General features: G+C 40.9%; 1 protein-coding gene across 1 annotated transcript in view; it reads left to right on the top strand.

Annotated features, from left to right (window-relative positions):
* LOC124119327 overlaps positions 1–22,657 on the top strand; it is a 59,416-nt gene that overhangs the window by 5,374 nt on the left and 31,385 nt on the right. The window contains exon 2 of the mRNA XM_048383241.1: positions 8,792–8,829. The gene's annotated coding sequence lies outside the window, so the exon portion shown is untranslated. The remainder of the gene's footprint in view (positions 1–8,791; positions 8,830–22,657) is intronic.

Genomic DNA, 22,657 nt, shown 5'->3' with positions numbered 1-22,657 from the left:
AGACATTTTGTACCTATCTCTTGAGACCTACAGCGGGTACCCGGGTAGGGTCGGGTAATAGGGGTGGGTGGGTACCCGGGTAGGGTCGGGTAATAGGGGGTGGGTCCCCGGGTAGGGTCGGGTAATAGGGGGGTGGGTACCCGGATAGGGTCGGGTAATAGGGGGTGGGTACCCGGGTAGGGTCGGGTAATAGGGGGGTGGCTACCCGGGTAGGGTCGGGTAATAGGGGGTGGGTACCCGGGTAAATTTGGACTCGTCCCAGCCCTAGTTGTTAGTGTAGTTGACAGTGTTATTACCTCATCAACGCTTTGCGGCCTTACAACTTAAAATTACGACCGCTTCATCAGCAAAATACAATATTAATCGACATTACGCGTAACATGTATGGGATAATAACAAACTTGAATTTGTTGTCAGATCCAATACAAGGATTACTGAACAAATCTGTCGACACAGTATTTTCCAACATAGATAAGTGTATTGTATGCTTTGTTAGACCCATTGTTTCGGACTCCTTCAGACGTGAAAACAAAAACAAAGTTTTGAAAAAGATGCTCATGGAAATATATGGTTTGAGATTTGACTTGGTTGATGAGTGTCATCGTATCCCAATTGCGTGGATCGATGCTCTTGATGTCAATGACTGTATTGTCTAGTCCAGACTTGATTATTTACACCGTCATATATCTGGAATATTGCTGAGTGCAGTGTTGACCAACCATCAAACAAACAAAAACCTGATCTCATATCACGATTTTGAAAATACTTGTGAGCCTGATAAGTTAATAGAGGCTGACCCGAACACTGAACTTATACAATAAAGTATTGATTCTCAAATATCAAGTGGATAATCGAAACCGTTAGTCCCTTGCGTTAGCGTTTTACATTTACAGTAAACTACGGTTATAACGAACTCAAAGGGACCACTAATTTTAATTCGTTATAACCGTAGTTCGTTATAAGCAAATCTACGGAATATATGTAGCAAATAGACAGAACCAAAAAAAATGTTCGTTATATCCGTCAGTTCTTACCGAAATAACGAACTTAGTAGTCACTTTTTAGTCTCTGCCATTTGTTGTGTATATGCTGTATAGATGCTTATAACGAACTACGGTTATTACGAACTTCAATTAGTGATCCATTTGAGTTCGTTGTAACCGTGGTTTGCTGTACATATATTTCATAGGAAAAGATATAATTATGTCTTGAAGCAGGATCGTATATCAATGGTTTGTCTCTGGCACAAGCCCCTCCTTCCCCGGCCCTTCCACATTATTAAACGAATTGTCCCCAATACGGCGAAACAACGATAGGCTGAGGCCAACTCACCACTTCAGAAGCCCTTACCAGGTCAACAAGTTGCTGTTTGACGCTGGGTGTATATACGGCCATAATGACCCTTAGACAAACAGTCAGTGTTGACACATGCAGTGTACGCGTGGACACACACCTCGTGGCACCACACTGGTCAGCTCACGGGTCATCTCACGGGTGGACACTGCCGGAGAAGTAACCGGCTTACTGACATGCCGCGACTTTGCTAGCCAGACTGTAGGGTAGTTACCAGGGCCCTGTCTGATATAATGAGGACCGATGCTGTGTGTTCGACTGACTGAGGCACCATACGTCCCGTGGCTACAATACAGGAAGTCAACTCAAACAAAATCCTAAACTCCCACTGACACCTATTTCCGACCCGTGGAGATCCGGGGTAGAATAGGTCTTCAGCAACCCATGCTTGTCGTAAAAGGCGACTAACGGGATCGTGTGGTCAGGCTCGCTGACTTGTTTGATGCACGTCATCACATCCCAATTGCGCGGATCGATGCTCATGATGTCAATCATTGGATTGTCTGGTCCAGGCTTGATTATTAACGGACCGCCATCATATAGCTGGAATATTGCCGAGTGCAGCATTAAATAAGAAACGGAACATCATACTCATCTCCAACTTCGTATGAGACAGCCACTGTTTATGTGGCTCTTTGAAGGAACAGAGATTTGTCCTGAAACTTAGAGTGAGTGGGTGGGATAGCTATTTTTATTATCAACAGAATTAGAATTAACCGAGTTAATAAAAATCGTATGTGCACTAGTGTAAATATCACTTCACGCGCACCTTTGTATTGTTTGCGTAATCCTGATGGCATCACTGACGTTATTCGAATCCTAGTGTGACGTCACACTAGAAACATCATAGCTGAAGAGTGTTGACGTCATTCTTCAGTTGTTGATTTCCAAGACTGCGGTCGTGATCAGAGCATTTTTCTAAAGGGGAGCTCAAGAGGATAGGAAATGATGGGTAATAAAGAAATCATTACACACGCATTTTGTGTCCTACTGATTTTACGAAAATCGTGTGAGAATTCATGTAATGCTTGCTCGGGAAACAATACAAGAATTCCAACACTCGTTTCGTAAAATCCGTATGACACACATGCTCGTATAATGATCTTTGTGAACATGTTTGTTATATTGCGGTACATTAGAGCACTGTGCTGACAAACTTTGTGTCAGTGAGAGGACGAATCTGGGATTTGAATCCATGTCAATACTTATGTCACGCCTGAACAATTGATCGGCAAATTGCAGTCCCTTAGACGACTAGACCACCACTGCCCTTGAAATGCAGCTTACTTTGATTGCTAAATGCTAACGATGAATAGAATCAACTTATCTTACTTGACAAAGGGGCGGTCGGGTAGCCTAGTGGTTAAAGCGCTCGCTCGTCACGCTGAAGACCCGGGTTCGATTCCCGACATGGGTACAATGTGTGAAGCCCATTTCTGGTGTCCCCCGCCGTGATATTGCTGTAATATTGCTAAAAGCGGCGTAAAACTATACTCACTCACTTACTTGACAAAGACTTTCATTTCCACGAGCCGTTGCACATATTATTTCCATTCGTTTTGAAAGTCAAATTCTCTGATAACATCTCTAAAGCCCTGTCAAATATACATACATAGTACAAAGAAGCTAGCTTTTCGATAAAATTTAAAAATAAAAAAAGCCTGTTGTAGCGATCCCCTGAAATTGTTAACGTACGACCTTCACAGGTCATTGTCAAAGAACTCGTCAAGTAACATAGTTGTCATCTACAGCGTCCAGCGGTCAGAGAGGAGACGACATGAAAGCTGTTATAACATTAGACCTGCAAACGGAATACAGTTGACGTATTTGGCTGATAAACAGTGTCTGTCTTTGATGAGGTGACTACAAACGATGTGAGCCGGTGACCCTTTGAACGACACTGTCCTTGTGAACGGTGCAACACTGTCATCCATATTTATCGACTGCGTGGCAGTGTATTTGTGGTATACTGATGTTTAGGAGACACTTGAATCTGAGGTTTCAAATCACGATCATAAGTCGCGACTAAACCAGCCGCATCGCTGCATAATGAATATCACTAATACCCCGTTCACATGCACAACATTTACTAACGTAAGTAATTTTACACATGTGTAACTATACATACGTGCGTATATGTAAATGTACTCTGCGTTCACATGAAAAGCATGTTAGGTGTGCAAATAAAGTATGTAAATTGTGTAAGGCACACATATTCGTCAGTCTGTTCACGACTTTCAACACAAAACAGGTTGTTTTCCAATCGAAGTTGAATGAGAAGGGAGTTACTTCACCGAACGTTTCCGCGTGAAGCAACATGTGTTTGATATAATTTGTACACAAAGTTTTGACTCCTTGTAACCAAAAGAAAACACCGTCCACTCAACTCTGTATATGCGCATAAAAGTTGGCAACTGTTGACAATTTGTTTGGTGTTGGCAAAAGATCAGATATTAATTAGATCATCCTCTTACGTTGACATAAACGTTCCCATTGCAACATATACACACAGTGCAAATTTGCCCCTGGTGTTAATTACGCACATGAGTAAACGCGTTCACATGACAAGTATACTCACGTATGAATTTCTACACACGTATGTACATATACACACATAAGTATAGAGGCGCATGTGAACGGCGCCTTAGACGAAGAACACTAAGACAGAACAAATTCAAAATTGATAGAAAACAGCTTTTTGATTAAGCTAAGGTTAACTTGTGCTATGTTAAGTATCTTTCATTGACTCGGAAAATGCTTTGCATCGAAAAGGGATTTCTTCAGCCTCTCAAAAATGCACGTGCAGAGTGACTTGCTCGTGATAGGGTGTACGGGATTTATTCTGCCTCCCACAAATGTACGTGCAGCCTGACTTGCTCGTGAATGGGTATAAGGGATTAATTCACCAGCTGAGAAACTTATTTCTCTCTATGGCAGAATACACAGTATTTTATCAAGCTCACGTGGATCAATCAGATGTCATCACTCTGACATGGAGGTATGATGCATTTTTATACGTTATTGGCATGCATAACATAAATATCAGCTTTCAACCGTCTGAAATCTCCTTCTCAATGGCAAGACTGGGTTATAGTCCGTTTGACTCCAAATGAGAACGATGAATTGCAAAATAACTCAAAATCCAGAAAAGTGTATGAAACATCAATACGGTACTTGACCATGAACACCCTGTACCCAACAGAATCTGAATTTTGTTTATTTTAAGACCCATGACGGATGAAGTTCTTTAAGAAACTATCATGTAATTTTGTATTTTGCACGCATGCACTGCACGTTCTGTGGTAGGGGAAATGACAGAGCGTTAGAGGGGCCGTCTCATGATAATTTCAGTCGCAATATGACTCGCTCATGCCAAAGATCTCGTCGTCGGAACTGCTCGTGCCTGAACCGACTGCCACTATTATAGGTTGGACTGTTGCTGGCCGTAGTCCATCTCGTGACCAATAACGTGGCTCTATCTCGCCAACGACTATGGCCACACAACGCCTCCATGTTTCTACTGCTACCCGACCAAGGGATTCCTTTACGAGTTGTTCAACGTCTCGTAATTTAAACGTTGTGTTCGATCGTCCAACGTCACCCTTGACGACGCCCCATACCAACTCGATTGGATTCAGGTCGCAGTGATAAGGTGGCAATCGTAAGACAGCGTGACCCTGACCCTTGATGTAACTGTCAACTTTATACACGGGGTCAGGTTTCATAGTTTTGATGATTTCATAGAGCTGTGGTTTCGTCGCTCGAGAAGGAAAGGTATTGTTCCTCCGTTGCAGCCAAGTAAACATGTCTTTACGGTTATTAGAGGTTGGAGTCTTGCTTTCTGGATCCTGCATACTATGATACGGTGCATTGTCCATGACAATGAGAGACTTGGTAGGCAAAGCAGGGACTAATTTATCTTTCACCCACTCCAGAAATACATTGCCGTTCATTTCTGTGTGGTAGTCCCTGTTGTCTTTGGCCTTGGCTCTAAAGACGAGGTCACAGTCTGGGAGAAAACGCTGACTAGCAGAACCAGCATGGAGAACTATGAGTCTTTCACCCTTTCTCATTGGTAACTTTCTACCAGACTCCTTACAGTCACCACTGAGTACCCACTGACTGCTGGCTGTGTGTGACGCATCTACCCATGTCTCATCTAAGAAGACGGGCTCATATCCTTCTTCACGTTTCTGCTTGATGGTACGAAGGTAATGATTTCGGAGACGAACAATGTCAGACCGTTCACACAGCACAGCCCTATTTTCTCCAGTTATCTTTTTGTATTTGTAACCAAATGTATGCAACAGCTGCCATAGTTTGTACTTTGTAACACGTTTATCATGGTCAGTTTCAAGGTGTTTCTTCAAAATTCTTAGGGACAGGTACTTATTTTCTGAGTGCAGTTTAACAATTGCACGTCTGACTTGATCCCTCTGAAAACTGTCTAATTTATCAACCTTGCGTGGTTTTGACATGTTCCCTACCTCCTTGGCCTGACTATTTGTATCTCGTCGACTAACAACATTTTTAAGTTTCTGAGGGGACATACCAAGAGCTTTTGAAGCTCGTTTCAAGAATTTATTAATTGCATAAAAAAGCTTTGCTCTTTCTGCTTCACTTCTAAAGAAATCATACACATTCAACATCAACTGTTTAACATCTGCTGAGTAGCGCATCTTGTCATTGAATGAACACGGTCACTGTGTAGCACGTGCAGACTGTGCTTGCGCTGTTCCTTCCACGGTTTGTCCCCCTACGTGTCATGTACACATTTCTATACAAAATTACATGATAGTTTCTTAAAGAACTTCATCCGTCATGGGTCTTAAATTAAACAAAATACAGATTTTGTTGGGTCCAGGGTATTCATGGTCAAGTACCGTATTGATGTTTCATACACTTTTCTGGATTTTGAGTTATTTTGCCATTCATCGTTCTCATTTGGAGTCAAACGGACTGTAGTTTGTTTTAACGGTCTACGTGTCAGCTTGAAGGGAATGATAACCTCAAAATGAAACAGTCTTTGGCGTTTAGCATAATCATGAAACCCAGGAACATGGTTATTGGGCTGACATAGCAAGTATTATAATCATACGATCACAAGATCCTGACATAACTAAGGGACGCAACTCTATATAGCCAAATGTGAGGCTTGAGACGACTGGGCGTCCATGCCCCCGTTAACACACTGACACACATACCTGCCCTCAGTACGTTTATTGACCTGTACTGACAGGACGATGCTGTGGGCAGCTGTTTAAGCTGGGGTTATCGCCCTTGTGTTACCCACGTCGCCTACAGTTGCTGCAGCATCAAGGTGTGACCATAGTGTCACTGTCTGTGTACCTTGGAATTACTGACCCAATGTTACATCAACTCTAACGTCAACTGTTAAACACGATCGTCACTGTCACGAGTCAATCCGGTCAGACCTGGATTCATTTTCAATAGTAATGCTAACATTATGTAAAGTTGAGGCTTGTTTGGATTAAATGTGTATTACGAAAGGGTTCGCAAGAGGGTAACTTGTAGAGTTCTGCAAATATCTCGCCTTAAAATATAATCGAAGATTAAAAAAACGATTAATCTGTGTAATATCTGCTAAGTCAGCAAATATACGTCATCATGGCTGTCATTCCTCGATGGATCCAGCAGCCATCAACTTATTCTTGTCACTCGGTGATTTGGACGGTTACCTGTGTTCGAACCTCCACGGTGTGCATCGTTGCTTACAAAATCAATCACAGGCTTGTCTAGTCCAGACCCTATTATGTACACTGTCATACACTGCCACTGTCACATATTGCTGGAATATTGCTGAGTTCGGCGTTAAACTGCGGCTGTCATTATTGAAATGTGCAATTTTTCTGATATTTCAGAGAATGAAATAGAAGGGTGTTTTCCTTGACAGAAACAGATAACCAGGCCCTGTTTCTCGGTTTCATCCAACTTGTGTAAATGTACCACATGCGTCTGTAAGATAATGTCTTTATATTTTGACAAGCCTTTTGTTATATTAATCTAGAATTCTAAAATCTTGCCTTGCATTATCTCGATATGAAAATTAAGTGTCTGTGTTGTATACTTCAGTGCGATTCTTAAGTGTAACGCGTTAGATAGTATATATAGAAAATCAAATATAATTTCCTTGTGTGATTGACAAAAATCCAACAGCGTCAATCCTTCAGCATATGCAATCCGGTTTTCCGTCATACTTTGTCAACAAGGGCAGCTTTCAGACCACAGCGTGTAAACGAAATATACCGAAAATATGCAGTGAATGGAATAATATTTGTCCATAATTATTTTGTTATGGCAATGTCATGTTCAGAAATACTACATGTTGCTATTTGTGTCTCCATTGACTGCCGACGATCAGAACAAGGCATTTCTAACACACTTCCTCGAGGGCGGGGACTCCGAGACAACAATAGCCTCTCTAACTCTCATCCAAACAGTAGTTAAGACCCAACAATACCCACAGCTTAGCATTTAGCGCTTTACCATACATGCGCTCAAAACGTTGCCAAGAGAGCTAAATCCAGACCACTACCCAGAATGCCGCACTGACAGAGACCTAACAGGGCGGACGGGTCAGTATTGACCTTTGACGCATGCGCAGACCTGTTGATCTACGTCTGAAGTGTGAACGTCAGATTAGATGTTGACGCTCGGCCAAGGTCGCAAATCGTCGCGAACAAATAATGTCTTTAGAACGGAACACGCCCCGCTCGCTGCTTTTATATGCTGTAAGCTGAATAAATTCCAATTAGATATTTGTCGAACACCCACTGGGTTAGCGGCAAACACGACCTGACGATCCCGGTTTTAGCGACTAGACGTCATTCAGAGTACCTACAGGGGATGGCCATGTTGGATTCGTGACCTTCACCTTCACGTACTTCATGGATGTCAGACCATGCGCGGTGGGGCTGGACTAATAATTCAAAGTTGTGATATGGTACACCTACTCATTTTGACAACGAAATATATTTCGAACTAACGTTTATAATAAACGCGTTACTCCAGATAGTTGTAAACGTGTTGTGTACATTTTAGCATTATACACCGAGTGACCTCTGATGCAATATATTATCAATGTCAACGTTGTAGTTCAGAACACAATCGTTGAAGAATTACTTTACATATTTAAGAGTAACTCAGTGATACGTCCAAAGGATTTAACTAGAAACTGTGTCCTGTGTGACATTTGCATCAAATGTAATTTGGGCCGGCGTCCTTCTATTGAATGAACTTATGTCATTATGTACATTAAAGGTTTACAGGAAATACATTGAATAGAGGATATTCCTAGTTGAGATGCAACGTGTTGCTGGGTGTTATAAACTGTCCTCTTTCCAGTTCCATTCGGATAGGGAACACGTAATGACAACGTATTTTACATTCTTCCAAAAACTGTTTTAATTTTTTTCAGATCCAGCTTGGTTAAGAAACAACCAGTAGGAGAAACAGGTAAATGACATTCACTGGATTAAAGAAACTGCTTCGCTATCACTGCTTTTATTATTTTGATATTTTGCAAGTTAGTAAACTCTGAACTGGCAAATAATATAAAATGTTTGTTTAAAAGTACATTATGTAGTGTTCGGTATGAGACGGTTTTACTGTAAATAATAGTGTCAGTCTTCCCACAGAATATTGTTTCTGGGCGGTGGTGTAGTCGAGAGGTTTTAGCGGTCGCTCTTCACTCGGGGTCTTCGCTCGGGTTCGATTCCCCACTTGGGTACAATGCTTTAAAGCTCATTTCTCTTGATATTACTGTAATATTTCTAAAACTAGCGTATAACCACCACTCACTGAATAAAGCATTAAATTCGCAGTCTACTGCGTTGTTTTACCCGTCAATTACGACGGGTAAGAAACGTCGAGTGTCATCACATCCCCACAGCATGAGACCTTGCTCATGATATCAACCACTGGATTTTCAGGTCCAGACTCTTTTAGAGGCAGCTGTGATATATCTGGCATATTGCGACATTACACAAATAAACAAACAAACAAACAAACAAACAAACAAACAAACAAACAATATATTGCTGGAATAGTGCAACATGCAGTGTAAACCCTCACCCATTCAGTAAAGGCGTACTGACAGCACCCCCTGGGCACCTGTAATACATGACTCCTGTGACGCTGTGGGTTATCAACTTGTTTGTGATAATTATAGATCAATAACTAACGTTTTCTTACTTTGACTGATCCAACTAATTACAACCCCTGACTCGAGACAGGACAAAAGTCCCAGACGAATTCTGCGGTGAAATTAATTATCACAAATTCTGTAGCTAATATCACATTATCTACGGTAAAGTTTTCCCTACCAAAATTAATACAAATTACTATGCATAATGTCACTGATATGCATTTATGGTTAGTCTATAACACCTCAAGAGCCTTTAAAGGTGAAAATTAATTATTTCAATTTTTGTTTAATTGTAGGATTCATATTTTGTATGTTTGAATCCCATGTTTAATGTTTGGGCATAATCCGAGTGCCCACATTTATTTAGAAAAGGTTGAAAATAATGAAAGTGTTCAGCGATTTTCCTGTAAATCTGCGGCAAATTCCCTGCAAATCTTTCCGCTATCGCGGAGTCGCAGAATTCACCTGCGACTGAGACGAAGGCACCGTGGGTCACAACCCCTCTTCCTGCGCCACACCTGGATGCCCAGTCTTGAGAAAGTGTTTTAGAGGTCAGCGAGCGCGTGCACTGTGACGACATTGTTGGGAAGACGTATATTTTAGTGATGCTCTTTCTTCTCTTGGTGTATTTGGGGATGAAGGATTATATTGTTGCGTCTGATTCATTTATGCCTCTGCTTGTCCGCTGTTCATACACTATAAACTAGGATACAATACTCACAAGTGTGTTACCGGTCTGTGGTTGTTGTTCATGTACATTTTTAAGCAAAGAGGCATTTTTGTCAGATTCACATCTAGATTCTATCAAATGTCGTCATTGTTCCTATATTTCGCCAATTGACAGATACATAGGTGTACTCTGTGTACACAAAGAGCGAAAGAATCGTCATTGCCCTAAACATTTCATGAAAGAAAAAGTTAAAAAGTTGTGAACCTTCCATAATCACGAGAAATCTCCATAGTACGATTCCGACTCAGTCACGGGCATGGAATAATAAATCAATATCAAATAGTAATGATACCAGGTGTCCGGGAAAGGTGAGCGTATCCTGCCCAATCGGTAGCACCAACTACAAACACATGCAAAGGCAAGTCTATTGTTCGCCTAAGAAAACACTGGCGCATATTGTACAACTCAAATTAGGGAATAGCATCAAACATCTTTTGTGTCACTGATGCGTTAAATTTGAAAATGTTGTTAGCTTTACCGATTCCTTGGATGTTGTTACCCTGATTAAACCTTTGCGCTCGTGTCGTATGGCGCTCTTTGAATCTTCGCAGAAAGAGCATACGCAATTGTACCTCAAATGTTGTGAAATGTAAACCTGGAGGCTGGAACGGCTGAAAGGGATCGTTGGCTATTGGAAAGTTGAAGTCATCCCTCTTGTCATAAGTCTTGTGGATAGTTTCTTGTCCCTCTGGATCTTTATGCCCAGATCTAAGTATGAAACAGATGAGGTGATTTCACTGGCCTATTCTATTTCTAGTTCAGATGGGAAGATCAGTTGAAGTTATGTATTTCTTCCTATGTCAACACATACACTACATTGTTCTCAATTTGGATGGCGACTTTTAATCGTACACATAAAACTTGTGTTAAATACATCTCCATGTAGTGCCGGCGAAACCCTTGCCCTCAAACTGGCTCAGTGTACAGGGTTTGTCCAACGCTTAACTGGTCGATACCGAGGAATGCCCCTTGTGTTCCTTTGTGTTATACCGAGAGTGAATTAAATGCCCAGGCCTATAAAGAGAATGTAAGAAATGCGAAAACCCCTCCTTTTGGGAATCGGTTTTTGGTAGTTTCCTACCGTGTTCTGGAGCAGACAGTCGAAACACCCTGACAACTCGAGTCATTACACTACCCACGTTTTAAGGTAAGTCTATGTTGTTTAAGGAAATATATAATTAAGTTGTTCTTTCTCATCAAGTAGTTCACTGTCTATTTTGGAAGCATTTACTTTTTATTTCTCTCAAGCATATAGGTAAATACATCCCTTTAACTTTACCGTTACATCGAGATTATTAGACGTAAATATATATATTAAGAATAAAAACTGTAATAGGCGAGCGTCTTTGGGGAGCACTATTCCATCTATGTATTAACGATACGAAATCACACGAGAAAAACGTTCTCTCCTCCATGGAATGTCATTCTTAAAATAATCGAAGTTGAAGACATGTTCACCACAAAAGTAACTTTTGAAACTGTCTAAGCTCAAACACATCGGGGGAGTTCTATATAAACCTTTTGGGAACGTTATTCAATCGCCATTGTACTAAAGGCACTTCGCCCACATCGTATCGAATATTTGCGTCCACATCGTCCACATACGACTGAAAAAGAGCTAAGGACCATCTGATTGTTTCCTATCATTATAGTTAATATGTCAAGCCTCCTGTCATTCAGTGCTACGTCATGGCAGATTAACAAAAGCAATGTGAAAGAATCTGTCCTGAAGTTATTTTGAGAAATATTTATTGACATAGATTGATTTTTATTTATTCACTATGGATCTTTCGGTAATTACGTATTATCTATCCCGAGTGATTGGTGATGCATGTCCCTAAGTATTTGCGACTGACATACAGACATTGCAATGTTAGTATTGGTCATTTTGTAATATCATTATCATAATGTTGAGAATGTAAAGTATGTAATGCCTTTTCCACAACATCCCCCACTGACGTCAGCGTATTTATACGCACTGATGCTTTCGAAAAATTAGACCACTTAATGCGAGAAGGGGAAAATATCAAAACGCTGACACTCATTTTTCACCTGCACTATTTGAATAAAAGCGACAAAACTCTTTCTGGAGCAGAGTCGATTGTACGGTTCCGAGTGTATCCTGAGCATGTGTTAATGAACCACTAACAAATAGTAATACCAGGACCCACTTGCACAAAGCGATCTTAGCGCTAAGATGATCGTAACTCCCATACTTTAACATAGGCTTACAATAGTCTTATCGCTAAGATCGCTTTGTGCAAGTGGGTCCTGGTGTTCGCGAACAGGTGAGCGTATCCCGTCCCATCGGTGGCACCCGTCACAAACACATGCAAAGGCAGGTAAACTTTTCACCTAAAAAAAACACGGAAACACGTTGAAGTGTGTTCAAGTTGGTGCCCAGCCTTAGGAAAACGTATGTCATCACCGCACAGTAACTGGTAGATAATAACGCCATCCGTCACCCAGTTCATTACAAATGTCAGGAATCAATCCAATACCATTCATCCTGGTAACAGCGGCACATGAAACATGGGAAGGTAGGAAAGCCGAGTAGTCTTTGCTTTGGCCAATCAAACTTTAGGGCTAGGTTCGATTCTTCTAGTGGGTAGTTTGTGTGAAGTACATTTCTGGTGTTCGCAGCTGTGTAGTTATTGTCTTCAAGCGGCATAAAACCTTACTCACTCACTCACTTGAAACTTGTTGAAATTACAGTAAACTTCGGTTATAACGAACACGCTTATAACGAACTGACGGATATAACGAGCTACTTTTTTGGTCCCGACTATTTGCTGTAATTACATGTATGCTGTATATATGCTTATAACGAACTGCGGTTAAAACGAACTAAAATTAGTAGTCCCTTTGAGTTCGTAATAACCCTACTCTACTGTATTTTCTTTTTGATAAATGGAAGCGGCAGAATTAATTATCGCCTCATTTGAATCATTGTAGTGACAAGAACTTTCTCACGGAGGATTTATTAGAATTTGATGTCTTAAATTTATACCATGATAAAAATATTGATTTTGTCAATGAAACTGACTTTACAGTAACACGTCATTTCAATTATTCTCCAGAAAAATATTTCAATTTTTATTGAAATTCCAGTCAAGACAATGTTGGTTAAGCGTAATGTACTTGCTTCATTCCTCACGTGGAATTATAGTATTTAACGTGACAATGCATTAACTTGAACAAGTCACCTCAACGGACGTGTGAACACACTGGGATGAATGTGGAGTATTTGATGGTTTACCCACAGGCTATTTCAGTACCCCCCTGAAACACAGACAGAGGTGCTCTGAATAAATTAGAAACTGAAAACACACAAACACTGCAAGACAAACTGTAATATGGCAGGTGGGACGGACATGCTACACAAACAGAGCAATACATGCAATCTGGAAACACACAAGATCTAAACAGATCTTAGGCCAAGCTTCTCATGAACGTTCCTTAAACGTCTTTGAAAACGACCTTTCTCCTATCCAATTACTCTGTAGGTGCGAGGGTTGTTAATCCGATACCTAATGGTAGATATCTCGACCCTAGTATATTAATGCTATCTTTTAATTTTGTTTGTTTTATGAGACGTTCCAGATAACAGGTTTCATGATTATTCACGTTTAAAAATTATTTATTAATCAACAAAATAATTATATTTCAAGACCGTTTCGCACAAATATATGTACCATATTCATTTGTGTAGACTTTCAGAAAAAAGGGTTTTGTAACGATGCACTATTATATTGCTCAGTAGGAGGCAACGTGCCTCAACCGACCATTCGACCCGCGAAGATCCGGGGTGCAATAGGTCTTCAGTAACCCATTCTTGCCTTCATAGGCGACTATGTTTGTCGTGGAGGTGATAACGGGATCGGGTGGTCAGTCTAGCTGACTTGGTTGATGCATGTCATTGTATCCCAATTGTGTTTATCGATGCTCATGATATCAGTCACTGGATTGTCTGGTCGACATTTAATCATTGTAAAATGAAAAATGAAATGAAAATAAATAAACTGAGAGCAAGGTGTTAGAATACAGCATCTCGACTATAATACCGTTTGATTTTGCCGCTTTGGTGAACGTACGACCGACTAAAGAAATAAGTAATTTACACCAAGGCGTGGAGTCCCACGTCAACAATATCACCTACCGCTAACCCAGGCCTACGGTAGGGCTGCATTAATTTGCATGATATGTTAGTGTTCGACATGTTTCCAAACAGCGATGCATGTAGCTGCATCTTATTACCCTTCCAGATGCTCAGATAAGACATGTGTGTCAACTTCTTTATTAACTAGGTCACAAGTACATCACGTGAAGAGAATGAAAACACGTACATGTAGCACTCCCACGAGTGGAAGTGTTTTCTATGCAGTAGGCCTTGGAAACAACCAGGAACCCCATTTGGCTGTATGTAAGCGACATAACTATTTCCACAATCATAATATCCATTGAACGGTTATATCATAATCATGTGGGGGCACTGGTGGCCCAGTCGTCTAAGGCGCCGCGATTTACTGTGCAGAGTTGCGTCCCTTGGGCACGCCAGAAACCTATGAGTGTGGGTTCGAATCCCGGTTCGCCCCGATTATGTTTCTAGGTTTGTCAGCACCATACCTGTGCTCGTGGGTTTCACCGAAGTTGTAAACGTCTGAGACCTGCATCACTTCGGGCTTTCCTCCCACATTAAGCTGACACGCCGTGATATAACTGGAATACTGTTAAAAGCGGCGTTAAACCCAACTCACTCACTCATAATCATGTGTTTATGAATCACTACCAAACAGTTATAATATCAGGTGTTCGCGAAAAGATGAAGGTGTCCTTCCCCACCGGTCACACCATCACAAACACATGCGAAGGCAAGTCAATTGTTCACCTAGAAATAATCATTATCCACAATCATAAGACATTGCTGCTAAAGTCAGAGTCCATCATTGTACAACTCAGACTATGAATCACTATCAAATAGTGATGACACCTGGTGGTTGTTGGAGTGATATCTGAGCATCACCCACTATGTGCCGAATCATTCGTAATTCGAGATAAGCAGGGCGTCCATAGTGTTCATGAAGATTCTGATGGGACCATACATATAAATCGCCACTCATATCATAGGGGACAAAAGGTTTCGATCTTACTAGATTTCACTGTATGTAATTTGTTATAAGTGAAATATAAACTACGGTTATAACGAACACGCTTATAACGAACTGACGGATATAACGAACTTATATTTTTGATCACGACTATTTGCTGAAGTTATACTGTATATATGCTTATAACGAACTACGGTTATAACGAACTAAAATTAGTAGTCCCTTTGAGTTCGTTATAACCGTAGTTTACTGTATGATTGACGAAAACGAAAATGATAAGAAATCTCTACCGATTGTGTCCACTGTACTATTGCGACTATATCACATTCATGTGTTTATGAATCACTACCTTAAAGTAATGATAGCAGGCGTTTGGGGGAAGGGTGAGCGCATCATGTTCAAACGGTGGCACCCGTCACAAACACATGTAAAGACAAGTCAATTGTTCTCAACTTGTTTTGTTTATACAATCCTATTTCCTACTTATAACATACTGTTGGTTTACTAGATTTGTCTTGACTGTATTGCCTCATTGTTTGTTTGTTTGTTTTCTTTCAAATGTCGTGCATCAGCATCCCGAAATCCTTGTAACTTAAAATAAATTTGATAGCTAACTGAGCTTTCACTGCAGTTTTCACTGTTATTTATAGTCTTTCAAAAACTTTCAAAACTATGGATGTGTACATGTTTAGTGTGCATATTCCCGACTGTCGTCTATCAGAAATATTAATTATATTGATAATATCAAAATTATGGGAAGTGGGTATTCTTGTATATACTTAATGTGGTCTTATTTTTATACGTCAATAGTATGCATCTTAATAATTAGCGATAACTTGTCCTCGGTATATATGAAGTAGAAAGTGGAAATGTGGACACCCTTCATATACTCTCTTGGACAACCAGAGGTGGCTTGTTGGGGACTGGTGATACCGGTAGGACAGGACACGTTACCCTTTTCGCGAACACCTGGAGTCATCACTGATTTTCAGTGATCGATTCATAAAAATTTCGAATCCCAGGTCACCCCGATTATCTTTCTAGGTTTGTCAGCACCATACCGGTGCTCGTGGGTTTCACCGAAGTGGTAAACGTCTGAGACCTGCATCACTGAGACGGGCTTTCCTCCCACGTTAAGCTGACACGCAGTGATATAACTGGAATAATTGAAAGTGGCATTAAACCAAACTCGCTCACCGCTATTTTGCCTTTAACACCAAATGGAATCTGTTCGACGGACAATCTAGACTGGGTATTCTCTGTTTGACGGTTTATATAATGGAGATTTAAGTTGGACGTTTGAGGACTAGTTGACATAGCAATGAAGGCTATTTGAAACGTTTATTAATGGAAGTTGTCAGTGTGATCCGCGCTTTGAGCAACTATCTGTGACATAGCAGACACAAAGTCGCCAGAGACAGAAACTGTTTCAAGTTCAAATGGTAAAGTTTGAAACTTCCTCCAATTTGCCCCATGTCCACGTTACTTTCATGCTTTGTCTGCTTGGCGTATCTTACACCATGAAGCATTTGTATGTTGAACTATACGCCGATATATTTACAATGTCAAAATAAAGAAGGTCTTATGAATTTGCACGGAGGCCAAGGGCTGTTTCCATGACCCTTGAAGCAGAGAAACACTGGTTGGCATGCGCAATGCAACGCTGAGCATGCCGTGAAGACTATTTTATGTCACTGAGGAAATTACCGGTATTAGGGAAAGCAGGCATGAAATTCGCCAACTATTGACTGTTGTTTTAATGACACTTGGTCTGCAAGTTTGCCACATTGTGAAGCAAGGTTTAGCAATCTGTTTTTTACAGAGGTGCAAACAGAAGGACGTAGATCTACACAACAGAACAGTTGACACATCTGCTGTGTCGTGTTGCAAGGGCTCGCAGACAAGCTGGGACATTTCACAGTGGAGATGGTGGTAAAAAGAGAGGATTAATGTTAATGCTTTGTTTGAAAAACAAACTTTTTTTCTCTCACTTTACTGAAGGAGCTATCTGGTCTAGCCTGGTCCCTAACGTTGAGTTTATTTGTGCACGAATGGCTAAGAAATTATTCACTTTTAACAGTTTCAATGTATGCACGTATTTGATTTTTACTTCATCCTTAATAATGAGATTATTAACCGACTGTATTTCCGTGTATCATATGCTAGGAATACAAAATGAATTATATGAGCCATTGACCTGTGTATGATATTTACGATACCGAAACGCGAAGAAAATAATCGATCCACCCATAATTTCATTTAAAAATAAACGTTTAGTGTGTCTAAGACTTGTTTTCATCCCATCAAGTGAAAACGCAGTCAATGTTTGAGTGAATCGACCTATTTATCACAAAGTTCCCAATGATTTTCAACCATGTTTGTCTACAGAAACACCACACACCAGAAAACCGACATCGAAATTTATTGAGAACGTCACACAATTTATCGATCAAGTAGACACTGCATCGATGTATGGGTCTAAAAGTAATTCCTGCTAGGTAACCCGATTGAATTTTTATTGGATTGCGATACCAAGTTGTTTTATTGGGTTATCGCATCAGTAACACTGATCATATATGATTAGACTTAACTTTGGAATCTTATAGCTATGAAGTAATAAAGTGAAACGTCTAATAACTGGACTGTACCATACGTTCTACTAACGGGATCGGGTGGTCAGGCTCACTGACTTGGTTGATGCATGTCATCGTATCCTAATTGCGTGGATCGATGCTCATGATATCAATCACAGGATTGTCTGGTCCAGACTCGATTATTTACAGATCGCCGTCATATAGCTGAAATATTGCTGAGTGCGGCGTTAAACAACAAAAAAGAAATTAACATTGTCAATAAAGACCTACTTGTACTCTGCGCTTAAAACCGAGATGCTGACTTTATGTAATTGGGTAATCATTTACTGTTAGATTGATAAACGTAAGAAATGAGTTGACAGGCAGACAATGTGATATTTGAACGAAATAAATCAAAGTTGCGGGGACTTCTAATTTTCCCGAGCCTACCCTCCTTCAACTCGAAGTGCCTGATGTATTTTGAATTATCTGGAATTCGAAACACGCACACAACGACTTCTAATTATTTTTGAAAATACTTTTAGAATTTTTATTTCTGATGACAAACTAAACTATTTGACTTATCTGGAGTTCAAGACATGCGCAGAGTTGATATCAGAGCAGAGTCCCCACAGATATTCTACAGGGGCTATTAAGTCACAACGTCTTTAACGATAAGTCGAGTAAATATTAATAATAAAAGGTCTTTCGGTGTATTGCAATGTCGGGGCTGGTTATGGCTGATTATACACGTAGCTGCGCACAATTACGAGTTTTACTTAGGTTGTCAGTTTTAATTTATTAGACCAAGCCTTTAAATTTTGCCGCTATCAAGTGAAGTCTTAAGTGTTTCGAGTATCTAATTGGCTCTAATTTAATTGATTTTATCGGGGCTTTCTTTTATTTGTTCATGGAAGTTAAATTCTGGTAAACACCACAAACAGCGTTGACATGCAGGGAGAAAGCAACTGACTTCTGTCCCCACCAAGGCCCCCCTCTCTCTCCTCCTCCTCGTCCCCCTCCTCATCCTCCTACTCCTCCTCCTCCTCCTATTTCGAGCTGGTTGCGTGTTACTGATCTGTGACACCTACATGTGGAATGTGTTCTCACCGCGGGAGGACAGTGACCAGTGGTCACACAGACTAGGTGAGGGCCGTTGTGGGACAGTGCAATATACGTCAGGGCATGGACACGCGGTTGTTTATAGACCGGGGTAGGTTGGGGTTTACTCCTACATTAATCTCACACTGCTGAACGTGGCGCTAATCTCCCTTCTCACTACAAATGCTGGTGTGGCGTCAATAGCACAATGTGCTATCGAACCTCTTGCTGGAACCTTGTTCGTTAAAAGCGTGGTATGAGCTCATAGACTTTAGTTAATTGACATAAAGTGCCCTCAGCGTTTGAAACTATTTGTCAATTGGTCCTCAGAGCAAATACTGACCTTAAGCTTTTCAAGGATTAGTACGCGGGACTGATGTTTAAAGCGGCGTTAAACCTCACTCACTCACTCACTCACTCACTCTTAGTAAATTTCGGGGTGAGGTGGGGTGAAATTGGGTTTAACGTCGCGTCCAAGATTATTGCACTTACATAGCGTGTGTGTATGTCTGCTTGTACTACTCCGGACTGATGCCCATTTTATAGCGCTAGCTCACTGAGATACCATGCCGCAGTTTAACATAAATACCCCACTCAGACACAGTATACTGACGACCAGTCCTTGTTTTAGCCCCTAATGCCGGCGGGCGCCAGACAGAGTAACAACAAGTACCATCTTTTCACGTCTTTTGGTATGATGCGGCCGGGGATCGAATCCCGGACCTTCTGCTCTTCGGGTGGACGCTCTGCCATAAGACCACGGAGGCAGTCTTAGTAGATTTTGGTACATCGTCTTGTTAGGTACAGAGGTGTTTGGTTTAAACATATTTTATTTACAAAAAGTGAATGGGATTGGGTACAAGTTCTCCAAGTCCAACACCTGCTCCCAGATATTTACACCATTGATTTACAGCTTGTACTAAACATGGATGAACCAGAAGAAAAAGACAGAATACAGATAGGAAAGATAAGTGAACAGTGGGAACAATACAGTTTACATAAATGTCTTTGTGTTACGTATATAACACTGTACATAATTGCATTTTTTTATATTATCTTGATGTGGTAAATCACCATTTACAGAGGTGTTCTCGGTTTGTTTGCTATAATTCATATCAAGTTACATCTACTGGAATTAAGTAGTCATCCCGCAATCTCTAGATGTTCGAACAGTGATTGTATCATTTTAATTATACTATTGAAAAGAGGTAAAAGAAAATCTGATTCTTGCATATTACACGGCAAGACAGATTAACTATGATATCAAGATATAATGATATTTGAGTGTTATAGTTCCATGAATCAATCAATATTTCTAATAATATGTTTGTTTTTAAACATTTGACCATATTTCCTTCATTTTGTACAATTAAAACTTGACCTTGTAAAATTTCAGCGATTTTTACAACATTCTGAACTGATCCAGTAGTTAAGCTGTTCTTTTACCTCGGTTCTCCTGGCGCGACGGCTTCCGTTCTTCCGAGCCATATAACACCAAACGCTGTACGTGACGGGTCCGAGAGCACGTGAGCTGTCCAATTTTTCAACCTATTTCTCGCGCTAGGTCAGCCTGACCTCCACGTGCTGACACAGCATATTGCAAATATTTGCTCACGGTCTCGGGGTCGATATTCGGTTGAGGAGTACTTTATCGGAATAGTTTCATGTTACAGCTAATGAAATACGACACAAACAATGAATTAAAACTGTCAAAACCTTTGTTTGAAAGAAACAAACATCTCCTGAGTTTGAACTGATTGTTTGAATATATTGTCAAACATCGAAGGCTTGGGGATAATCGAATTATCCGTCGTTCGAGAGACACGGAATGTCTATTCTAGTCGTTAGATTTGATAAGTGTTCTGTGGGGCCAAATGGTTCCATCGTCTAACACGGTATGTGGTGGTGTTCATGTTCGGGAGGTTTCAGTGTTGGATGATACAATGAGGATTGTTTGTCTATGCTCATGGAAATAGTTTGTTGTTCTTATCAATATCGCTTCACTGATTTTACTATGTACAGTGAACCACTGCTGAAGAAGACATATCGTTTAACACGATATTAACTTAAGGTCTTGGCATATGTACATCGGTGGCGCCGCGATTCGCTGTGCAGAGTTGTGTCCCTTTGGCACGCCAGAAACCTATGAGTGTGGGTTCGAATCCCGGTTTTCGATTGCCTGATTATGTTTCTAAGTTTGTCAGCACCATTCCCGTACTCGTGGGTTTAACCGAAGTAGTAAACGTCTGAGACCTGCATCACTTCGTGCTTTCCTCCCACATTAGGCTGACATGCCGTGGATACTGTTAAAAGCGTCGTTAAATCCAACTCATTCACTCAAGTGTACATCGGCTTTATATATCACTATATAAAACATCACTCTATATCACGGCGCTCTATATCACAGCACTGTATATCACGGCGCTCTATATAACGGCACTCTATGTCACAGCAGTGTATATCACGGCGCTCTATATTACAGCACTGTATATCACGGCGCTCTATATAACGGCACTGTATATCACGGCACTCTATATCACGGCACTCTATATCACAGCAGAATATATCACGGCACTCTATATCACGGCGCTCTATATCACGGCGCTCTATATAACGTCACTCTATATCACAGCAGTGTATATCACGGCACTCTATATCACGGCGCTCCATATAACGGCACTCTATGTCACAGCAGTGTATATCACGGCGCTCTATATCACAGCACTGTTTATCACGGCGCTCTATATAACGTTTTTCTACATCACAGCAGTGTATATCACGGTGCTCTATATCACAGCAGTGTATATCACGGTGCTCTATATCACAGCAGTGTATATCACGGCACTCTATATCACGGCACTCTATATCACGGCGCTCTATATCACGGTGCTCTATATAACGTCACTCTATATCACAGCACTGTATATCACGGTGCTCTATATAACGGTGCTCTATGTGACAGCAGTGTATATCACGGCGCTCTATATAACGGCACTGTATATCACGGCGCTCTATATAACGGCTCTCTACATCACAGCAGTGTATATCACGGCACTCTATATCACGGCGCTCTATATAACGGCAGTGTATATCACGGCACTCTTTATCACGGCACCCTATATCACGAGCGCTCTATATCACGGCGCTCTATATAACGGCACTCTACATCACAGCAGTGTATATCACGGCGCTCTATATCACAGCAGTGTATATCACGGCGCTCTATATAATGGCAGTGTATATCACGGCACTCTTTATCACGGCGCTCTATATCACAGCACCCTATATCACGGCGCTCTATATCACGGCGCTCTATATAACGGCACTCTTTATCATGGCGCTCTATATCACGGCGCTCTATATAACGGCACTCTATATCACAGCAGTGTATATCACGGCACTCTATATCACAGCACTCTATATCATGGCGCTCTATATCACGGCGCTCTATATAACGGCACTCTACACCACAGCAGTGTATATCACGGTACTCTATATCGTGGCGCTCTATATCACGGCGCTCTATATCATGGCGCTCTATATTCGCGAACACCTGGTGTCATCACTGAGTTTGCGTGATCCATTCATATAATTTATCATTCATTAAAGCTTTACTTTTAGGACC

The sequence above is a fragment of the Haliotis rufescens genome, unplaced genomic scaffold (assembly GCF_023055435.1).
Source record: "Haliotis rufescens isolate VD_foot unplaced genomic scaffold, xgHalRufe1.0.p SCAF_46, whole genome shotgun sequence".
Classification (NCBI taxonomy): Eukaryota; Metazoa; Mollusca; class Gastropoda; order Lepetellida; family Haliotidae; genus Haliotis; species Haliotis rufescens.
The sequence above is the reverse complement of the archived record's forward strand: the minus strand, read 5'-3'. Positions and strand labels throughout refer to the sequence as shown.